This window comes from Lolium perenne, chromosome 4 (assembly GCF_019359855.2).
Source record: "Lolium perenne isolate Kyuss_39 chromosome 4, Kyuss_2.0, whole genome shotgun sequence".
NCBI lineage: Eukaryota > Viridiplantae > Streptophyta > Magnoliopsida > Poales > Poaceae > Lolium > Lolium perenne.
Window position 1 is genome coordinate 353,250,590 of NC_067247.2, and position 22,769 is coordinate 353,273,358.

A 22,769-nucleotide genomic window follows, 5' to 3' on the forward strand; every position below is an offset into this window, starting at 1 on the left:
AAACGTAATTAAACCCACCGCATAACCCTATGCCATATCCCTACAGCAGACAACATCAATCATCGGTGGAACTATGCAGAACCAAAGAATGTCCTGACGGCCCTGCAGCCCACAAACTTGTTGACTTCTCCCCATGTGTCCCGCTCCCTGCAGCATCGGGTCGCAGACAGCTTGCAGCTTGCTGGTGGGGCGACGGACAGATGTTCCATCGGAGCTGAGCGTCGATGGCGCTCTTGGCGATGTTCAAGAAGTGTCCAGTGTGGCCGTCGTAGACAAACAATGAATCCACCATGTATATGCCAGAAAATACATCAGTCAGGTACCTTGGTTGTGATTAGCTAGTTCAAACAACAACAAGAACAAAAAAAAGACAGAGAATGGGGCGTGCGGAACATACCTTGCTGGGAATGGGAGCTGCCATGGGGGCGTTGCCTGAGAGCGGCCGGCCGAGCCCCTACTGGTGGGCGACCTTATGCTCCGGAAGCGCGAGCACGGCGGGGCGCCCGGTAGAGCGGCGGGAGCCTGAGCGCCTCGTCGGGTCGACTTCCTGGCGGCGGGAATCGAGGGGGCGGGACAGGACGAGGCGCGGAACCGGCGAGGGGGAGCTTTGGAGCGCGGCGTCGGCCAACAGATCCGCCGGCGGCGGCGATGGACGGGAGGATATGGCGGCGGCCCGTGCGAACCCTAGGCGTACCCCGCGCCGTCGGCGGCGGGCTCGGTGGTGATGTCGTCGTCGTCGAAGGGGTGGGAGGCCGTGCGCGGGAGCTCGTCGACGCCATCGTCGTCGGCGAAGAAGGGGTCCATGGCGGCCGGCCGGTGGTGGGAGAGGCGGAGGTTTCATGGGCGGCGCGGTGCGCGTTGCAGTGCGGTTTTGGATTTGCAGATTTGGACAGTGGGGGTCGCCGGAGTTGGCCGGGATCTAGGCCGGAGAGGAGGGGCGGCGGAAGGGAAATGGGGGTTTCTGGCCGGCGGGGGCGGTCTCGGTCGGTTTTGTTGGAGTGGTTTGGTCGGTCGCTCGTGGTTTGGACTGGTCGTCGCGCGCGTGCCCAAAATATTTAGGCGCCAATGGGAAAATCCAGCGCAGCAATTTCGGTTCATGTTTGGTGCGTTGGATGCATTGGACGGTTGAGATCCAAGTCTGGGGCTGATCCTTGGTAGGTTGTTTCCTGGCTTCTGATTGGCTAGATTTTTTTTGGCCTGCTAATGACGTTTTGACCTAAATTGCCAATGACGTTTTTGCCCAATAACGTCACGATTTTCTAGGGTTTTGCCCCCCCCGAGTGGCCAAGGACGGTCAAAGCTAGGAACGTCATAAATCTATGACATTTTGATTTCCAGTCATAAAAAAAACGTCATATTATGGCAGATTTCTTGTAGTGAAGCACTTGCCCATAGACTCGGGGGCTACTCCCATCGGGAGCGCTGTCGCGCACCCGATAGAAAAATAATTTCGAGAATCGCCGACATCATCTACGCTACACAGGATCTACGACATGGACCTCGCCTTTGGAGATGATTATGCTTGGAGCCTCTACGCAAGTCTTCGACTTCCCTAGACACTTGGGGGCTATTGACATGGGTATACCCTTCGGGTACCCATTATTAGTATACCTGGCTCGGCCCAATATGAAGAACACCCAATATGGAGAAGGCCCAACAAGGCAACCAGAAGAAGTAGTCGACTAGGGACTCTTGTAAAACCCTAGGCTGGTTGCATATATAAAGCTAGCCAGGGCACCCGACGTGAGGAGGAGAGATAGACAACATAGCTTCGCCTATGGAGGCACCCTGTAAACACACCTATGATTATATACTAGATTGCTAGCAGCACGTAGGGATCCTCTACCGAGGGGATCCGAAGCTGGGTACGTCGTGTGCCTAATCTCGCTCCCGGAATCTCCATCGTCGCTCTCTCCCGAAACCCAAGTCTACAATATGTAGGCATTGCCGAGGTATTCCCTCGTCAGCACCTTCTTGCAGCTTGTGCGAGAATAACTTCATCTTCACGTGCATCTTACTGGTTAGATCTTTTGACATGCAGATCGATTCCAATTTCAACCATAGCGCCACTGCGGATTTCTCAGCCAGCACTTCCTGCAAGATATTGTTGGATAGATGAAGCTGAATTAATGAAAAAGCCTTACGGTCTTTCCTCTTTTCATCATCGGTCCAGGTCTTGGTATCTTTCTTGCCAAATCCATCAAGAGTTTCATCCAGATCAGAAGATTGGGTAAGGATCGCCCTCATCTTCACTTGCCACAGGGAAAATCTCGTGGTATAATCCAGCTGCGGTAGATCGAACTTCAAGGAAGACATGTCGCAAAACCCTAGATTGAAACACGGGGCTCTGATACCACTTGTTACAAAACCACGCAATAAATGTAGATCAAACAAAGAATAAGAACACATATTTTTACGTGAAAAACCCAAATGGAAAAAACCACGAAACGCACGATAGCGCTCTCATTATAATTGGAGGTGTATTACAATACACCAGAGGACAAACCCTCAACGTGCTATCAATATGGTGTATCTCTCTCTCATCTATTTTATGACTACTTGGAACTATATATAGGGGCAAACAACTCTATTTCTTGGCGGACACGAAATAGAGTTGTACTATGCTATGTCTAGCACGTTTGGCATGCCATAGTCCGTTAGGTCCTTCCATAGTGTAACATGTAAATGGATTTCGGGTCATATTCAACAATTTGCTATCCATCAGATTATTTGTTGCATAGGATAACTGAACTGTTTAACCGCACGAGCTAGTTAAATCTAATCCACCATGGAGACTACCTCATTTAACCGTACAAGCATACATATGGCTTCTTTTTCTTAGATTATTTAATCAGATATGGATGCTAATCTCTGGCCGCATTTGTATTAGTCATAATTCACTGATGTTTACTATAGTTTACAATTCGTAACTATAGTTTACTGTTTTAGAAATAAGTATAGTGGGTTTTCATTTTTTTGCAGATTCTACCAGTAGCTTCACTGCCGCTGGCCTGTTGCCGATGTTCCTAGTCGGCCTGGCACAAGTACAACCGATGAATTTACTATGCATCGGCCTGGCACAAATATGTCTGTTCTAACCTTTAAATACTTCAGGTTATAGGGTGATGTTTATTCTAGATCTGATGGTAGGGTGCTGACATTGGAGGAACATGGAGCAAATCGGGAACAAATGAGGAAAATTGAGAACCCAATTGGTTAGACAAGTAAGATGGAAGCAAGTTAGGTGAACCCTGTTAGATGAACCTTGCTGTGTATTTTATCTATGGTTTCAAACCATGTTGTTCATGATGTGGTGATGAACCATGTTGGTCATGTAAGTTAGATGCCTAGATTGTGAACCCTTGAATGTTTAGATTGCTTGGAAATATTAGTTTTAAATATTGCTTAACTTCTTGAGTGTGATGTATGCTTGACTGCTAGATTGCATGAATGTTTGCAGGTAGTATAGCAACTTTGAAAATGCCTAAGAAAATAACCAGACGTACTAGAATTAAAAGCCTGGAAAAGTAATTGGCGGCATCTCCGAAAAAGTCCTGGCAAAATTTTTTTCCGGCATCTTCGGGAAAGTGCTGGCCAAAAGATTTCGCGGCATTTTCAACAAATGCCGGCAAAACAAATTCATGGCATCGTCAAAAGTGCCTGAAATAGCTAACAGCAGTATTTCTGAAAGTGTCTGAAAATAGAAAGTGCCTAAAAATACAATTAATGGCATTTTTCTAAAAGTGCCCGCAAAGAGCTATCTCGACTGAATCAAATTTAACACTTTTTCTTGTGTCTCTAAAAACTATTGCCGGCACTTCCGATAGAATTAGCGGCACTTTTAAGTGCCGGCAATCTAGATACCTATGTAGTGTATAGAGCAGGGGAAGGCACTACCTCAGGTACCAGCAGTTTGGGGAAGGCGTTTTGCCATAATGCCACCAATCTTAGTTTTCTGGGGCATTTTCTTAAAACTGCCGTAAATGTAGCGTTAGTTTTAGGCGATTTGGAAAGTGCCGGCAATATTCCGCATTGATGCAGGCAGTTAAGGAAAGTGCCGGCGATTCGTAATAACTAGATTTAGAAGTGCGCCTTGGCGCATGACCCCGTTGAACTCTTGTATATGTGGACTTTGTATAAAGACGATAATAAATCGTAGACAATTGATTAAGATTAGTGATAACCTGAAGGTCAATGAGGAATTGTACATGTAACGGTATTTATAAAGCAACTCAACGAAATGCACACAACATTCCATCTCAAGCTACTCAATTATAATCCGAGACAAAACATCAAACGCACATATCAATTGCCTTGCAGTTACACTAAAAAGGAATGATATTGTAGCACATAGGGTATACATGTATCAAGATCCAGAACACATGTCAATTGCCCATCTATATTCCTTCTACAGAACCATATAAATTGTACATGAGAATCTTCATAATAGTAAGTAGGGTGGCACACATTCAGCACCAACAATGACTTTTTAAGAGAACGAACTGGGAACAACATCCATGTTTTTCCATAGTGATAATTGAAGGTAATCTCGGCAAACAATTTTGACAAATAAATTGGTTATAAGCCTGTTGCTAATATAGTCTGAAGAATCCCCTACATAATTTCTGCAAAGAAGGGTAACTATTAAGAAACTGGAGAACTAACAAAAAATAAAACCAAACTTAATAAACCAGTGATTTGAAATGGATACCTTGTCACTTTTTTAGGAAGCCACCAAAAGCTCTGTTTGAAGGCAGTAAAGAAAGCCAAACTGAACATTTCGAGGGCACGAGGCCTGTTTAGACCCGTAGCATCCATTTGTGGAACTGCCAAAACCGATTGAGGAGAACCTTCTGGACATTGAAATAGGACCAAGCCTCTAGAAACCTTCTAGAAAAATTATATACCTATTGACTATTTCATAATGTGAAGTCCATATATAAGAAGGTATGAGGCACAACGTAAATACTGTTACTGAAATATGTAAGCATAATTGATACTACAGTGAGCGAAATAAAGTAACATAGCAATGTCCTGAGTGAGTATGTCCTAGTAGGTACTCTTGAAGGAACCTTGAAATCTTACTAAAACAAGGACATGTGTGCCAACCAGATCAAGGAACTGAGTGTATTACAGATTTTTCAACTCTGCATAATCGATTATATGAACACCCTAGGTTATGGAAGGTCAGTAGTGTACTATATGTTCCTCCCCTTACTTCTTAGCTTTTGACTATTTAAATATCCTAATTCTGAAAATACTGACAGCTGTGCAATTTAATTACCACCAAAAACTTGTCCAAGGAAAGGTGCTACCATTCAAGGTATCGGCTAGGCAATACCGAACTAAAAGAGAAAGTTTCTGAAGCTTGCACACTGCCCCCATCTGAAACTTATATAAGCTAAGGAAACATTATATATTTTCTTGAGTTCCTTCAGCAACTACCTATCTCTGAAGTCCCTCCAAATCTTTCTATTTGAGTACCAAGTAAACTATTATGGCAGTAACATTTAATTTACCAATTAGTTGGTTAATAGAATTTGACTATCAGAATTTTCTGAGTAGAGTTAATTGTCTATAAGCTACATCATACAATCCAGTTTGCTAAATGAGAACACACCCGACAATGTATTAGTGTACACCTGAATAGGAGACTGAAAAAACATATCCATTAGGACGCTCACGATTTGGAACTCTTAAAACTGCAAATAACTACGGCCAAACTTGCTAGGACGTGACACCCCCTGACCTTAGGAATCACACTTTATGGGTCTTCAACTCCCTAAACCGTTCGTGTTTTTATTTTCAGTTGCAACTTTTTAATAGGGAAGCACACTAAATATGCGACACAAATTACCTAATATTGGATACCTTTTCTATTTATAAGCCTGATTCATGACATGGACCAGAGATAGACTGACCTGTTGGATACCCAATCGCTCGTTGAACTGGTTGAGCAGCGGGAGCAAATGCTCCAGGCCTAGAACGATATTCTACAGTATAGATAATTATATCAAATCTCCAGATGGTGTTTTTTTATCCAAGTACTCAAGCAAGAAAATAAAGCCATTTCTGATCATTTGCATTGCTCTTGCCTGTGAACACATTATCCCAGTTTGCAAAGGTACAGCTAACTTGGTGCAAACCTACTATTTTCTGTTGGCATCTACCAGGGAGCAATTCATGAGCCTCAAGAAATATTCCGTAAATTTATAATTCAGTGGGTATGTCGTATTGCATGGTCATCATCTGAATAAAATGATTTCCAGATCACTTGCGCGCTGATCTAATATATGATGTTTGGTTGTTAAGTTCAGAAAAGGAGGGATATATAGCGGAAACATGGGAGGTTCAAATTAAGTTAAGTCCACACACACTAGTAGAAAACCTCTCATCCATCTAAGCCTTTAGTACCGGTTCCCTTACGAACCGGTACGAAAGGCGTTATTAATACCGGTTCCAGGGGTGGGACATCTATACCAGTTCGTTATGGACCTTTAATACCGGTTCGTGTTACGAACCGGTATGAAAGGGTTTAAGGCTGCACCTTTAGTACCGGTTCATGTAAGGAACCGGTACTAAAGGGTCCATGCCCTATATCAGCGTGCCGCCGCGCGCCCGAGCTCCCTGCATCTCATTTCCTTCTCATCCTCTCTCACATTTCCAAATATTTTACACCTCTCACACTCCAATAATTTTCATTTTTCTCCACCATTTTAACAAGATTAACGGCATACATCTATCCAAGGGTTAGCAATATCATCCTTCCTTCCGGCGTTTATAATTGAGCTCATTTCTTTGGTAGCTTTAACTCGTACTATTTTTCTAGTGCAAGCAAGGTGTTCGATGAAATGCCTAAGTTAGTGATTTTATTTTTTTTATATGCAATTTGAGCTGAAATTATGGTATGTTTTGTAGGTTTTAATTAGTATCATCCCCGTCCTTACCACCGTCGATCGCCAGCGTCGTCCCCTAGCCGGCACGGTACCACCTTGGTGAGCCCCTCTTCTTTTTTATAAAAACAATTAGTTTTATGTGATGAACTTGAATATTAATTAAGTTGGTCACTCATATATCAACGATGTTGTGTATTTAATGATTTTTGATATACATATAAAATGCAGATGAGTCGACAATGGATGTACGGTGACCGGTGCCATCCCGAGTTCATTAATGGCGTGCATTATTTTCTCAACGTGGCTGAGGCAAACAGGCGGTCGAATGGTTTCATGTATTGTCCATGTAGTTCCTATAAGAATATGAAGGATTACTCTACCTCGAAGACCCTTCACGTCCACCTGCTGGAGAACGGTTTCATGCACAGCTATAATTGTTGGACCAAGCACGGAGAAAGAGGGGTTATATTGGAAGATAACGAAGAAGAAGAGGATAGTGACAACTATCCCTTATTCACTGAAGACGGTGATAGTAGAATGGGGGAAGACGAAGCTGAAGAAGAGCCCATTTTCGATGAGCCGATTTTTGATGACCCGGATGACGATTTGGGTCGGGCCATTCTTGATGCGAAGATGAACTGCGGAAATGAAAAGGAGAGGTTGAAGTTGGAGAAAATGTTAGAGGATCACAACAAACTGTTGCACCAAAATTGCGAAAATGGTCAGAAAAAGCTGGGTACCACGCTGGAATTGCTGCAGTGGAAGGCAGAGAATGGTACTTCTGACAAGGGATTTGAAAAGCTGCTGAAAATAATAAAGAAGATGCTTCCAGGGGAGAACGTGTTGCCCTCTAGCACGTACGAAGCAAAGAAGGTTGTCTGCCCTCTAGGATTAGAGGTGCAGAAGATACATGCATGCATCAATGACTGCATCCTCTACCGCGGGGAGTACGAGAATTTGAATGCATGCCCGGTATGTAGTGCATTGAGGTATAAGATCAGGCGAGATGACCCTGGCGATGTTGAGGGCGAGTCCACCCCCAGGAAGAGGGTTCCTGCGAAGGTGATGTGGTATGCTCCTATAATACCACGGTTGAAACGTTTGTTCCAGAACAAAGAGCATGCCAAGTTGTTGCGATGGCACAAAGAGGACCGTAAGAAAGATGTGATGCTGAGACACCCCGCTGACGGGTCGCAGTGGAGAAAAATCGACAGAGAGTTCAAGTCATTTTCAGATGACGCAAGGAACTTAAGATTTGGTCTAAGTACAGATGGCTTTAATCCTTTCGGGGTGCAGAGCTCCAGTCATAGCACCTGGCCAGTGACTCTATGTATCTATAACCTTCCTCCTTGGTTGTGCATGAAGCGGAAGTTCATTATGATGCCAGTGCTCATCCAGGGCCCGAAGCAACCCGGCAACGACATTGATGTGTACCTAAGGCCATTGGTTGAAGAACTTTTAGAGTTGTGGCGTGACGAAGGTGTACCTATGGGGGATGAGCACGAACAAAAGGAATTTAACCTACGAGCGTTGTTATTTGTAACCATCAATGATTGGCCTGCTCTTGGTAACATTTCAGGGCAGTCAAACAAGGGATACAATGCATGCACACACTGTTTAGGTGAGACTGACAGTAATTATTTGGGAAACAAGAATGTGTACCTGGGGCATCGTCGATTTCTTCCAAAACAACATCACGTAAGAAAGAGAGGAAAGCATTTCGGAGGTGAGGCAGATAACCGAACGAAGCCTACCCGCCCTACTGGGGAAGTTATATATGATATGGTCAAGGATTTAAAAGTGATCTTTGGAAAGGGTCCCGGCGGACAATCTGTTCCGCATGATCTTGACGGACACGTACCCATGTGGAAGAAGAAGTCGATATTTTGGGAGCTACCCTACTGGAAATTCTTAGAGGTTCACTCTGCAATCGACGTGATGCACATGACGAAAAATCTTTGCGTGAACCTGCTAAACTTCTTGGGCGTGTATGGGAAGACAAAAGATACACCGGATGCACGGCAGGACCAGCAAAGTATCCACGAAGGAAACAACCTGAATCCAGAGAAGTATCAAGGTCCTGCCAGCTACGCTCTTACCAAAGAGTAGAAGGAGATCTTTTTTGAAGTCCTGAGTAGCATCAAGGTCCCGTCTGGCTTCTCGTCGAATATAAAGGGAATAATAAACATGTCGGAGAAAAAGTTTCAAAACCTAAAGTCTCATGACTGCCACGTGATTATGACACAATTACTTCCGGTTGCATTGAGGGGGCTTCTGCCGGAAAATGTTCGAGTACCCATTGTGAAGCTATGTGCGTTCCTCAATGCAATTTCTCAGAAGGTGATCAATCCACTTACTCTACAAAATTTACATAAGGATGTGGTCCAATGTCTAGTCAGCTTCGAGTTGGTGTTCCCACCATCCTTCTTCAATATTATGACACATCTCCTAGTTCACCTGGTCGAAGAGATTGGCGTTCTCGGTCCTGTATTTCTACACAACATGTTCCCCTTTGAGAGATTCATGGGAGTCTTAAAGAAGTACGTTCATAACCGTGCTAGGCCAGAAGGAAGCATCTCCAAGGGCTATGGAACAGAGGAGGTCATTGAGTTTTGTGTTGACTTTATTCCTGACCTTAAGCCGATCGGTGTTCCTGAATCGCGCTATGAGGGGAGACTGCGTGGAAAAGGCACGCTAGGAAAGAAATCAGCAACGGGTATGGACGGACATTCTTTCACTCAAGCACACTACACAGTTCTACATAATTCCATCTTGGTGGCTCCGTACAAAGAGGAACACAAGGATATCTTACGCTCTAAATACCCGGAGCAACGTGAAGATTGGATTGATGGAGAACACATGAAGACTTTCGGCGGTTGGTTGCAAACACGTTACATGAATGTCACCGATGACGAGCAGCTGTACTTGTTGGCCAAGCAACCATCTTCTACTATATCGACTTTTCAAGGGTACGAGATTAATGGGAACACATTTTACACTTTTGCCCAAGACAAAAAGAGCACCAACCAAAACAGTGGTGTCCGCTTTGATGCAGAAGATGGCAATGGGAACAAGGTCACATATTATGGGTACATAGAGGAGATATGGGAACTTGACTATGGACCTAATTTCAAGGTCCCTTTGTTCCGGTGCAAATGGTTCAACCTGAAAGACGGGGTACAGGTAGACCGCAAGACGGAATGACTACAGTGGATTTCAAGAATCTAGGGTACGACACCGAACCATTCGTCCTAGCCAGTGAAGTGGCTCAGGTTTTTTATGTGAAGGATATGTCTAGCAAACCGAAAAAAAAGAAAAGAAAGGCAAGAGGACACATCATACGATGAGCCAAAGCGGCACATAGTTCTTTCAGGAAAAAGAAACATCGTGGGAGTAGAGGACAAGACAGACATGTCAGAAGATTATAATAAGTTTGACGATATTCCACCCTTCAAGGTAAAAATTGACCCAAGCATCATCTTAAACAATGAAGATTGTCCATGGTTGCGTCGCAGTAAGAAGAAAGGGAAACAGACGAAGAAAACTCAGAAGACTAGCTAGCTACATATAGGGATCATAACTTGTGTATCTCAATATGGAAATCACTTTTGTGTAATGATGTTACTGTATGTAAGATATTAATAATGGAGATGGTTGGCTTGTTTTACTAGTTAAGTAGCTTTCACGGGCTTGCAGGGAAATTTTTCCGAGGCGGAACTTCCGAATATGCCATATATAGGGCATGTGCACCAAGGGCATATTCGACAAGTTCCGCCACGGGAGATTTCCCAACCCTTTCCCCAACATTGTTAGAGGAGATGGAGTCTTTCACGGGCTTGCAGGGAAATTTTTCCGAGGCGGAACTTTCGAAGATGCCGTAGGGCGTGTGCACCAAGGGCATCTTCGACAAGTTCCGCCACGGGAGATTTCCCAACCCTTTCCCCAACATTGTTAGAGGAGATGGAGTCTTTCACGGGCTTGCAGGGAAATTTTTCCGAGGCGGAACTTCCGAAGATGCCATAGGGCGTGTGCACCAAGGGCATCTTCGACAAGTTCTGCCACGGGAGATTTCCCAACCCTTTCCTCCATCCATGGTGATGAAACTCTCCATCCATGTTGGCTTGTTGAGCTGCTTGCCATGGCGTATCGATGCTCCTTTTATAGGCACGGCGCCGCTTCTACTTTGTCTTCTTCTTCCTCCGACAGGGCGTCGTGCGCTACATACTTTATCTCATCGAGCAGGGCGTCCTTATCCTGCCGACAGCTTTAGTACCGGTTGCACCCACCAACCGGTACTAAAGGTTACCCACGCGTCCTTATCCCACCGACAGGGCGTCGTGCGCTACATACTTTAGCTCATCGAGCAGGGCGTCATTATCCTGCCGACAGCTTTAGTACCGGTTGCACCCACCAACCTGTACTAAAGGTTACCCACGCGTCCTTATCCCACCGACAGTTTTGTTACATGACAGAAAAACACCTTTAGTACCGGTTGCACCCACCAACCGGTACTAAAGGTTACCCACGCGTCCTTATCCCACCGACAGTTTTGTTACATGACAGAAAAACACCTTTAGTACCGGTTGCACCCACCAACCGGTACTAAAGGTTTGCCTCTGTCTTCCCGCCTATTTTCTTCCCGCGCTTTCCATCGGTTCCCGCCTCTGTCTTCACGCCATTTTTTCACTATATATATGTAGGCTTGGCCACCATTTACATATCACATCTAGACTCATATCTGCAAACCTCATCATTCTCTCCCATGGCTTCCATCGTATCTCTAACCCCCCGGGAGGCGGAGGCGCTTTGCGCCTCGAACTACCCCTGCCCGCCGGGCTACCGCGTCCCGACCGGCAGGTTGCTAAGCGTCGGAGGCGTACCGGTCCCTCTAGTCCCTCTAGGTGTGGCGCGCGAGATGGCCATCACGAACCACTACTACTTCGAGCTCACGCCAGAGCAGCGGAGGAATCCCCAGTGGCATCCCGACTACAGCCCGACTTGGGAAAGCTTCTTCATCAATCGACGTGAGAGGGCGCTTTCCAGGCACGAGGAGGGCGGCCCGCCTCCTTCGAACTTCAACGAGGCCGGCCGTCGACTGTGGTGGCGCGGCCGGACTCTCCAGGGCGTCATGGCCTACCGTGGCCCCCGCCTGCGCTACCCTCAGTCCCAGCCCACGCGTGCTCACCCGCCGACGTTCGAGTACCGCGACCCCGATGCCAGCGACGATGATGACGGCGACTACGACGACTACAGTGGCGACTACTACAGGGCTAGGCACGAGTATGACTGAATGACTCCAACAGTAGAATCTGGCCATGTATCTTTAATTTTCAGTTAAGCTATGTACTTTTAATTCGAGTTCAATCGTAATAAAATTATATTCCCGGCCTTTCTTTCCCGTTTTTTTCTCCCACGCGCGACGTCGTGGCGGTAAAGTTTCCCGCGCGGACGACGGGAGTAAAGAAAAGAAATAGAAAACAAAAAAGAAAAATAAGAAATAGAAAAAGAAATAGAAAATAAGAAATAGAAAAAGAAATAGAAAATAAGAAATAGAAAAGGAAAGAAAAAGAAAAAGGAAAGAAAAAGAAACAGTAAATAAGAAATAGAAAAATGAACATAAAGGAAAAAGAAAAAGAAAAGAAAAAGAAACAGTAAATAAGAAATAGAAAAAGAAATAGAAAATAAGAAATAGAAAAAGAAATAGAAAATAAGAAATAGAAAAGAAAAGAAAAAAAACAGAAAAGAAAAAGAAAAAGAAAAAGAAACAATAAATAAGAAATAGAAAAAGAAATAGAAAATAAGAAAAAGAAAATAAGAAATAGAAAAGAAAAAAAAAAGAAACAGAAAAGAAAAAGAAACAGTAAATAAGAAATAGAAAAAGAAATAGAAAAATGAACAGAAAGGATAAAAGAAACAGAAAAGAAAACAGCAAAAGAAAGAAAACAGCAAAAGAAAAAGAAAACAAAAAAAATACATTTGGTACCGCCAACCGGTACGAAAGGCCTTTCGTACCGGTTGGTGGTACCAACCGGTACCAAAGGGTCTACCTAGTTAGGACTTAGCGGCGCGGGGCAAATTTCCCCCAATCCTTTCTTCTCCGCGCGCCACAGAGACCTCGCAGACCACGCCGCCGTTCGCAGCCTCGCCGTCGCAGCCGCCGTCGCAGCCTCGCCGTCGGCCGCCGCCCGCTCCCCGGCGCCGCAGGTAAGTCCTCCGCTCCCCGGCCCTTCTTTCCTCCCCGCTCACGCGCACGCCGACGCGGCCTCGGCGCCGATGCCGCCCTCGCCGACGCGCGCCCTCACCGAGGCCGCCTCGCCGACGCCGCCTCGCCGAGCCTCGCCGATGCTGCCTCACCGCAGACGCCACACCCAGACGCCCAGACGCCGACGCCGCCTCGCCGTTTCCGCCTGCTGGACGCCGACGCCCTTAGGGTGTTCGGTCAAATTCCCTGGCACTCAAATTGGCTCGGGCAGCACGAGGTCGGCGCCGTCGTTGTCCGCGCCGTAGATGGCGCGGTAGAGCTGCGTGAAGATGGCGCCGCTGAGGCCGACGAAGCCCTTGAGCAGGCCAAGCACGACGCCGCGGTCCTCGGGGAAGTTCTTGACGGCTGTGACGAGGGCGCCCGTGTTGGCGAAGGACTGCGAGCTAGTTGGCGCCGATGGCGATGTAGACGCACATGAGCCAGACGGGCGGGTGCGCCGTGCGGCCGGTGACGGAGAGGTAGATCATGAGGTAGCCAACGAGGTTTATGCCGGCGCCGCAGACCAGGACAACCCACGAAGGGGTGACCTCGTTGATGAGCCCGGGGAGGATGCCGACGTTGGCGCCCACGTCCTTGAAGAAGCTCAACGTGTTGAGCGTCTGCTGGTCGTACCCGAGCGACATCTTGATCGCCTTTGAGTAGATACCGAAGATGCACACACACTGAAACTAATTCCCTGTGACCGCCCCCGTTGACTTAATGTTTGTTCAGAAATTTAAACCGTGATAGCACCGAAAACAACATGACTTTGTAGATATCAGTGATCAAGTGCAGGTCTGTAGGTAGACGTACTCTTTAACAGAATAATAAAATACGGCTTTAGCAAATAAAGCTATGGATGCTAATGCAACTTATTTAGTTATTCTGTGGCTTCCGCACTGTGATGTATTCATCGTAGCTGATGTACGATGATTTTCTGATGAACTATACTACTTAGCTTGTTGGCCATACTGATTTTGTAGAAAATGAACAATAATAAAGTAGTTGTACCACTGATATAGAAATCGAATAATATTTTAATTTGGGATTAAAATGATAAAACTTGCTATATTCATAACTCTCTTTCTACAACTCCATTTTGCACAAACTTTATATCTTGTTGCATCAGAAAAACATGAGGATTTCAAATATCATCATGCCATGCATCATTGACATCATCTCTGGTTCGGCCAAATTAAAATTGCAACAAGAACTAAATGCTATGTGAGGGTGTTCCACTATTTCTTGCTATATTTGAACACCCCACTTAATTTTGCTATGTATGAAACCCTTGCACACTCTTCTAATCTGTTATATGATCATGACATGATGAATGAAATACAATTGATTTCTTAATTTTGTAGTGACATTGTGGTATGGAGGACGGCACCTTCGTCCGAGATGAGGAGGGGGAAGAAGCGGTGCAGAAATTGATCTATGAGAGTGCCCGTGGTTCGGAACCCGACGATGGAGATGACAACGAGTTCCAAGACTTTCTGAATGATTTCGGCGAGGGACTTGAGTCTGAACAAGTTAGAAAAGACAATGAAGTGTCCATCACAAACTTCGGGGTGGTGTATATCTATGTATCAATTAGTCTATGTTCATCCCTAGATGCATTCATTTATTTGTATTGCACTTATTAACGAATAATTTTTTCTTTTAGCCTTCTGGATCATCGAGCAAGTCTGTTAGAACAAAACGAGGCCCGACGCGGGTGCTAAAGGGCGAGGGCAGGTTAGCCCTCACGGCATTCAAGGATAATGGTGAACCAGAGCATCCCAAGGAGTTTTGCCGCAAATTTACAAGTCAAGCCGGAGTTATTGTTAGGGACCATGTACCGATCAGCATTCAAGAGTGGCATAAGCCGAAGAAGGCGGAGAGTCGTGCTAGTTATGTCAACGACACGATGAAAAAATTTCTTTGGGACACGCTACTGACAAAGTTCAGCCTACCGGAAGACATGACGGAAGGCTAGAAGAATAAAATCAAGGAATGGACATGGAAGAAGATGGCCATACAATTCCAGACCTGGAAGATAAATTTATGGGACAAATATAAGAATGAAGATCCAGTATTCAATGATAATCTAGTGAAGATAAAAGATCACTGGCCCGCATTTAAGGAGTATAAGCAATCGTCTACTTTTGTGTCCCGGTCGAAGAAAAGTACCGAAAATGCTTCAAAGAAGAAACTTCGCATCATTTGGGGTCAGGTGGCTACAAGAGTGCCATTCCGAAGTGGACAACGTTTGAGAATAAACTGATGAATGCAGGAATCACTCCACAGACATGGGACTGGCCCGAACGGTCCAAGTTATGGTTGTTCTCTCATGGGGCAGGGTTGGACCCAAAGACAGGGCTGATCGTTGCGAAGGGAAAATGGAAGGAAAAAATTGAGGCAATTGTACCGAAGCTTGTAGATGCAATTGAAAAGGTCAGAAAGGGAGAGTACATTCCCGATCGAGAGAATGACGAGCTGACACTCGCTCTGGGGAACCCTGAACACGTTGGACGGGTACGAGCTCGCCCAGGTCTCACCATGAAGGAAGCGTGGCCGGACAACGCTGACACTTATAGAAGCCGTTCGCGAAAGAAGAAGAAGGAGGCGGACATTGTAACGGAATTGTTAACTAGGGTGGAGGCTCTTGAGAGAAATCAGAGGGCACCTGATCAGCCGCTGTTTCTACAGGATCCACAAGCCGATGCTGCCCCATCTCAGCGAAGAAGCAGTGTCGGTTCCTCGCATCTTGACGGATGTGGTGGATGCTACCCCGTGGATTATGTCACGGAGAAGACAGATTGCGAGCTACATATGTTATTCAGGACCGCGTCCGTTAAGGTGGCGGTCGGCTATGTGTACCCAAGTGAAGATGGAGCAATGCACCATCATATGCCCATTCCACCTGGCTGTGTTCGTGTCGGGGTGGATGAAGTTGTTCCGGGTTTTGAAACAGTGGAGCTTGATATTCCTAGAGGTGAAGATGAGAGGACACTGGCCGATGTCAAGCACGGTTTCGCCCTATGGCCGAAGAAGTACGTCGTCCTTTTGCAAAGGCCACCGACTCCTACACATGAGCAGCAAATGCCATCGACTCCTCCTGGTGGCAGTCCACATGAGCAGCCAAGTCCACACCTACCTGAGAGGGACCCCAGCGTGAGTCCACCATCTCGAGATCCTCCGCGTAAGACAGCGTCCGTTAAGCGGAACGGTACGCCGCCTAGGAAGAAAGCTAGAAAGGAGAAACAACTGCCGCCTACTGAGAAGTTACCTTGGGAAAAAACTCCCGAGGAAAACAGGGAAGCCGTTCAGGCCGAGTTGAAAAAAAAATTTGCACCGAAAGTGCCAGAGATACCTTTCGAGAAGACACTAGATCCGGTGAAAGTTGTGCGTACCATTGAGAATCTATATGACCCTGTACCATCGCCGCCATCTGACTATGCGAGTTCTATTGAAAGGTCGTATGACAAGATGATCGAGGCGACAAAACCCGTTCAATCGGGTATCAGGGAGATAAAAGGGATACACCAAGTCTACCAGCTCGGACAACAACCCGTTCAATCGGTCGCCCCTCTCAAGGTGTTTGACGGGAAGCCCGTTCAAAGTTCTCGACAAGACACAACTGATTACGCCTTCGCTGAACGAGCATATCAATTTGTTCAAGGGAAAGATTTGGTCGAGAATCTCAGGAAGGTACCAACATGTATGCGTAACTTGCATTCGTGGTACCTTAATGCCTCAAAGGAAGGGATCGAGACTATCATGGTGCGAGTTAGGGAAGAGCACTACTTCCAGGAGTATTGTGTGAACGTTGACTTCGGCGAACTCTTTCAGTTATACAATCTCCGGGCCCTCGACAAATCAATCATCAGTTGCTATTGTCTGTAAGTGATTTATTTATTTAATTTGAGAAGTCTTTAGCTCAGCTCGTTCATTGTCTGCAGATTATAATCTTTTGTGCGCTATATTATGCAGATCGAAGATGCTCGAATGCAAAAGGGACGAAATCACAGACATTGGGTTCATTGACCCGCACACAATGCATGTTAAAACCATAAAAGATCCCCTCTATAACAAGGATACACCGGAGACTTTGCTAAGGTTTTTGAAGCGATAATGTGACAAAAAGCTAATAATTTGGCCTTACAACTTCGAGTGAGTCTTACTGTCTTATAACACATTATATTTTGCTCACCGTATGTCAAAATTTTAACTAATAACTTATATATATGACACTACATATTGAAACGTGCGTAGGTTTCACTTTATTCTTCTCGTCATCAATATGGAAATTGGAGAAGTTGAAGTCTTTGACTCACTAAGCAAAAAATCGGAACTATACGTGTCTTGTTATTTAATGCTCAGAAGGTAATTTTAATTCTTATCGGTTTGTTTCGTTAATTTCCTGCTATGAACTAATTGATGACTCTTTTATGCATTTTCTTTTGTCGAGCAGCGTATGGGAAACTTTCATCAAGGAAGATAAGTCCCATGAATGGACACCGAAGCTGCGATGGCGTGCGAAAGTAAGTAGTACTACCTAGGTCCACACACCTTTAATTATCATACTTGACTATTGTTTGATTGAATTATATTCTTGTAAAGAAATGCCCGGAACAACCAGAAGGGACTGATCTCTGTGGATTCTTCGTTTGCGAGTACATCCGCAGAATTGTCAGCGAGAGAACGAATAATGAAAGAAATAAAGAGGTACAAAAACAATCTTCACAAATTTATTTTCTTATCATAAGTTGTGCTGAGTTTCAGTAATAGTTGTTTCATGTATTCATTTGTATCTTATTCTTTTATAGTTGGCAAGAAAGCGGAACAAGCTCTCAATCGATGACCGCTTCATAGCAATAGGCGAGGAATTGGAGGGATTTTTCCTTCGGGACGTCATACCACCATTCGCAGAGTACCACTATGAATGAAGATGTACATGTTACATATATAGTTGACTCGAAGAGTACCACTATGCTACATATAATAGACATATATAGAGTACGCCTCGGAGAGTACCACTATGCATGAAGATCGATCTTCATGCATAGTGCTACTTAATTTGCGATCTTATGCAATTACATGTGTGTTATATTATATGCACCAACTAGCTATGCATCATCTTGATCTTCATGTACTACCTAAACCCAAATGCGTTTCTGGTGCATCGAAGCGATATGAAACAAACCGATATCCCTAAACCCCTCCAAAAACCCTAAAAATTCAATTCTCTGCCGCGGCAGAGATTTAGGCAAATTCCCTACCGCGGGTGGAAACCTTTGGTACCGGTTCGTATTACCAACCGGTACCAAAGCTCCTTGGCCCTGAGCTCTCCTGGTGGCCCACGTGGAGGCCCATTTTATACTAGTTCGTAAGCAACCGGTACGAAAGGGGGGGGGGGGCTTTAGTGCCGGATAATTTATACCGGTTGCTCAACCGGTACGAATGCCCCTCTGAAACCGGTATAGATGAGCGTTTTTCTACCAGTGACAGGGGGAGCCCTTATATACCACGTGGTGAAAGCAAAGTGACAGCCAAGATTCTCTGTAAGGCACGATCCGGCGACTACCATTGCAAATCCCTGTGGAGGCCCCGTGGGGGTGCACCATATATACCCCTGGGATAAAACTTTCTAGACACTCGAATATTCAGGTTTGGTCTTGAGCGTTGCACAAAGAAACAAAAGCATCACAAAAGACTTTCTATACGCTGAGTAAACTCTGATTGTTTATATGCAAATGCACTAACTTAATGATATATTCAGACAGCTTGCACGTTCTCCAAAAATGTATGAACGGTACTTCTAATACTAACAAGCAAGTACATTAACAAAAGCTACTTCCAAGCCTGTAGACTATAGCAAAAAATTGCTTCATGTCAAGTGATTTTGGCCAAAGAAAGTATAGAGAACCTATCTTACTAAATTATAAGGAGCTTTTGCAGGAAAAAGAGACCTGTACGTGCCCTATACAAATTAACTTTTTGCCGCAAGGAAGATTACAAACATGTCTTACCAAAAATGAATTATGATCTATAGTCCCAATATTTGTAGCTAGCTTGAAAAACAAAGCCACCTTTAGGCTATCTTAGTAAGTGATGAGATACAAATTTCAGTACATGTCTTTCTCTTTCCCCCATATTTGCTATATAAGTGCTAGTTAATTTAGGATTGAAGCAGAGGACATAAAAAAAGATAATGTCAAGAAGTACTAACTTATAAGCATTCAATTCAAGCAAATTCGGGATAATCAAACAAGAGTAAGAATTTCTCCTCACCCGCCATTGGACAAAACGACACCATTGTATTTTGGAAAAGCTGGTGCAGAGGCAACCAACGACAATGCTAATGTAGTTTAGGGCGAAGTCCATCCAATCCACAGAGAGCGGCTCATTTTATTTCTCACCTCATGTTTGCTTGTACATCTATTATAGAACATGTAGCATTTTAGTTCCAGCAAACACAAGATCAGCAAAACAGATAGCAGACAGCCTTCTCTGAATCAGACTTTAATTTCACATATCAGATGATTTACTACAAATTGCTACCTCAAGATTATAGCAGGGGAACAAATGGTGCCTAGACCAACTGCTTAACTTTGAGCATACACATTAAAGCCTACAAAATATTATCCCAGGGAATCAGAGCTCACTGTCTAGAAAAAATCAGAGAAAAGTAGAAATACAAATACCTGAAGGAGAGTTAAGTGCAGCCTCTACAGAAGCAACACCCTGAAACAAAATGAGGCCAGAGATGACTTACTGGATGCATCAGCGAAAGAGGTAAGAGAAAGGTGCCTCAAAATCTAGGGAAAATTGTGTCAAAAAAATTAAGAGGGAAAGGAAATACCTCACAGAGTCCCCTCCCACGGTACATCCGTCGTGCTTCTCTTGTTGGAGAAAATCTGCCGTTGTGTGCCTTGCCTCAACCGGCCGGTGCTGACCTGCATGTGCTCGTCTGCCATCTGCACTTCTATCCCCACTGCTGGCCGGCAGTGGAGATGCAAGCACCGTTGCGGGCCTCTTCTTCCCCTTCCAATCTCACCTAAACAAGAAGAGATGCATCAGCAAAAGAAGTAAGAGAAAGGTGCCTCAAAATCTAGGAAAAATTGTGGCAAAAAAATTAAGAAGGAAACCTTTCAGAAATCAGAGGGGCACCTGAATATTGCCACCAGATCGGAATTTGGGAAGGTACCTTGCTGGGCGCTGGCAACAGGCGTGGCGGCGATTACAAGTGTACAACAGAAATCTTAGGATAGACCTTTGGATGCATGTACAGCCAAAATTTTATTTCGCCCCACAAATTGCAGGGAGCAAGTTTCCGGCACACACAATCTTCCATTGGTAGGCAGAACAATTTTAGAGGTGAACACATCAGGCAACTCTTGCAATGGAGATCAGTACATAAGTGTATGCAAAAAAAAAACTTTAGTTCAGTAAACCAGTAAATCCACAAGCCTCCACCATGGCCGACCCGTAGGCTAGCAATAGAAATAAATATCAAGCAGGTTCCAAGGACAGCGCTGCGTCATAATAGAAACATACAAAACATACACAGTCTGTTAATACCTTTTAATTCAGCACTATCTCCATCTATGGTTCAACACTCTCATCTATGGTCCACTTTTCTGGTGAATATCCTTTTAGAGAAACCTTGTTAGAAAGGCAATCATTTCATGCTCTTAAGACCCGCCCAAGTGATCCAAGCCAATTCAAGTCTAACTGAAGCTAGTGTAGAAAGTGACGATATGATAGTGAAACATTTTTTTTTTTGAATGATAGTGAAACATGGAAAGAAATAAATGCAAGATAGGAGATGCATACCTCCCATTCAGCTGCAGTCAACGGGAGAGTTGGATCAAGCATAGTTGTGCGAACATCAACTAAAGGCACCCCAGCAACAGTTGCCTTGAATAAGTCAGGCCTCATATTTAGGACAACACCCAACAACATTCCATCTGCACTTCTCCCGCTGGTACAAAATGTTTCTTTCATGCTCAGCATAGACAACGAAGTCAGTGAAAGTGTTGGGTCTTCTTCAACAGCTTCCCATCTTCATACCATTGCCGACCCATTTCACCATCTCCACAGATATTATCTCATATAGTCATATATGAAACCCCTATCCAGTAGAGAGAACCTAGATCCCCTGAAACTCGGCTCTATGCATATTTGTTTGCATAAGGAGTGTCCACGATAAGCATTGTTAGCACACCATACTTCTAGGTAAAACCTAAAATCTGTTAATAGTGTCAGTTATATGGCCACTTTTATGAGATAAAAGGAAACTGCTATGTTTTATCGATTGTTCAGCAGACTTTATCAAACATACAATATCAAAAACCAATATTATTAGAGTTCTTTTGTGGTACCCCCAAGTAAATAATAGCCATCCATTTTTTTCCATCCAAAGGTCTAAAATTTTGCATACCTCTCCAAAGAACATGACCGGTATCTATCATACCGGTGCCAATTTCGCACAAAACAAGAAAAAACCGTGGCCTCAGCCCAGTAGAAGGCCCTGGCCCAATAGACAGGCCCCGGACCATGTGCAAGCGTTAGGTACGGCCGTACGGGGGAAGGGGACGGAACGGCCTAAGAGCATCCCTAGTGGTTCCTCTAAAGGGCCATCCAAACATATTTAGATGGTTGTGGGGCCAAAAAACGCTCCCAGTGGCCTCTCTATCCCGTCATCTAAATTTAGACGAGCTCTCATATCCTCGCTCTATCCTCCAGATATAGAGGACGAAGCCACGACCATCGAAGCCAAATCGCTCCCCCGCTGACAAGGTATTAACTTGTCAATGCCTATGGATTGTAGGCTAGGGTTTAGTTGGAAGTAGAGGGCAAGTAGATCTCGAAGGTTTCAGCCGAAAAGTACTCGACGATTATGAAAACTAGGGTTTGTAAACAATGATTCGATGATTTCTTTGTCCCTCGACTCCTCCTTATATAGGAGGCGGAGCCGAGGGATTCGTGTCATACAAGTTACAGAGTCCGGGAAGGTTTCTAACTCATCCCGCAAGATTACAAATAACACTTCCTATTCAAATAACACTTCCTATTACAACTCTAGCTTTCCTTAATAATATCTTGAGCTTCCGAATCTTCTTATTCTTCGGGTAGTGGGCCTTCAGTAAACCCCGGGTACTATCTTCGGCAGGCCCATTTGGGATGCCTATGTCAGTAGCCCCCGAGATTTTGCTTGAATCGTAGGGTCAAGGAAAATCTCCACCGTTTATTTTTATTCGACAGCTTCAACCTTTCTATATTTCTTCTCATAAACATCTATATTGTACAGGGATAATGGTAGTTGGGGCTAGTTCATCTGACGGATCAGGTACTAGTTAACTGCTCTAGTGGCAATCCGCAAAAACCTACTTCAAGATCACGTCCCTGGACATGACCTCGGGATACCGGTGTAAACTTCGACAGGTGCCGCTTAAGGTCTTACCATTCTGTCGAGTCCCAGTAAGATTTATCGGGTACCTAACGCGTCCGTTAGGATTTTTCTTCGTATCTGTTGATACGGATAAAAGTAGCAGAGCGCAGTCTTCGGCGATGCCACGCCCAGCAGAACGGATCTGGGGTCTTACCTTCGCAAATTTGCGGCATTCAGAAATTGATCGCAACTT

General features: G+C 44.8%; 1 long non-coding RNA gene across 2 annotated transcripts; it reads right to left on the bottom strand.

The window, feature by feature from the left end:
• Positions 1-4,769: 4,769 nt before the first annotated feature.
• On the bottom strand, positions 4,770-20,199 carry LOC127296951 (uncharacterized). 2 transcript variants are annotated; one of them, XR_007848811.2, is made up of 5 exons: positions 19,985-20,199; positions 19,827-19,866; positions 19,414-19,560; positions 5,922-5,993; positions 4,770-4,907 (listed from the first exon to the last, which is right to left on the bottom strand). It is a non-coding gene; the product is annotated as an uncharacterized lncRNA (long non-coding RNA). The 2 variants fall into 2 exon arrangements; XR_007848812.2 differs by having other exon boundaries at positions 4,770-4,914.
• Between the last annotated feature and the right edge of the window lie 2,570 nt (positions 20,200-22,769).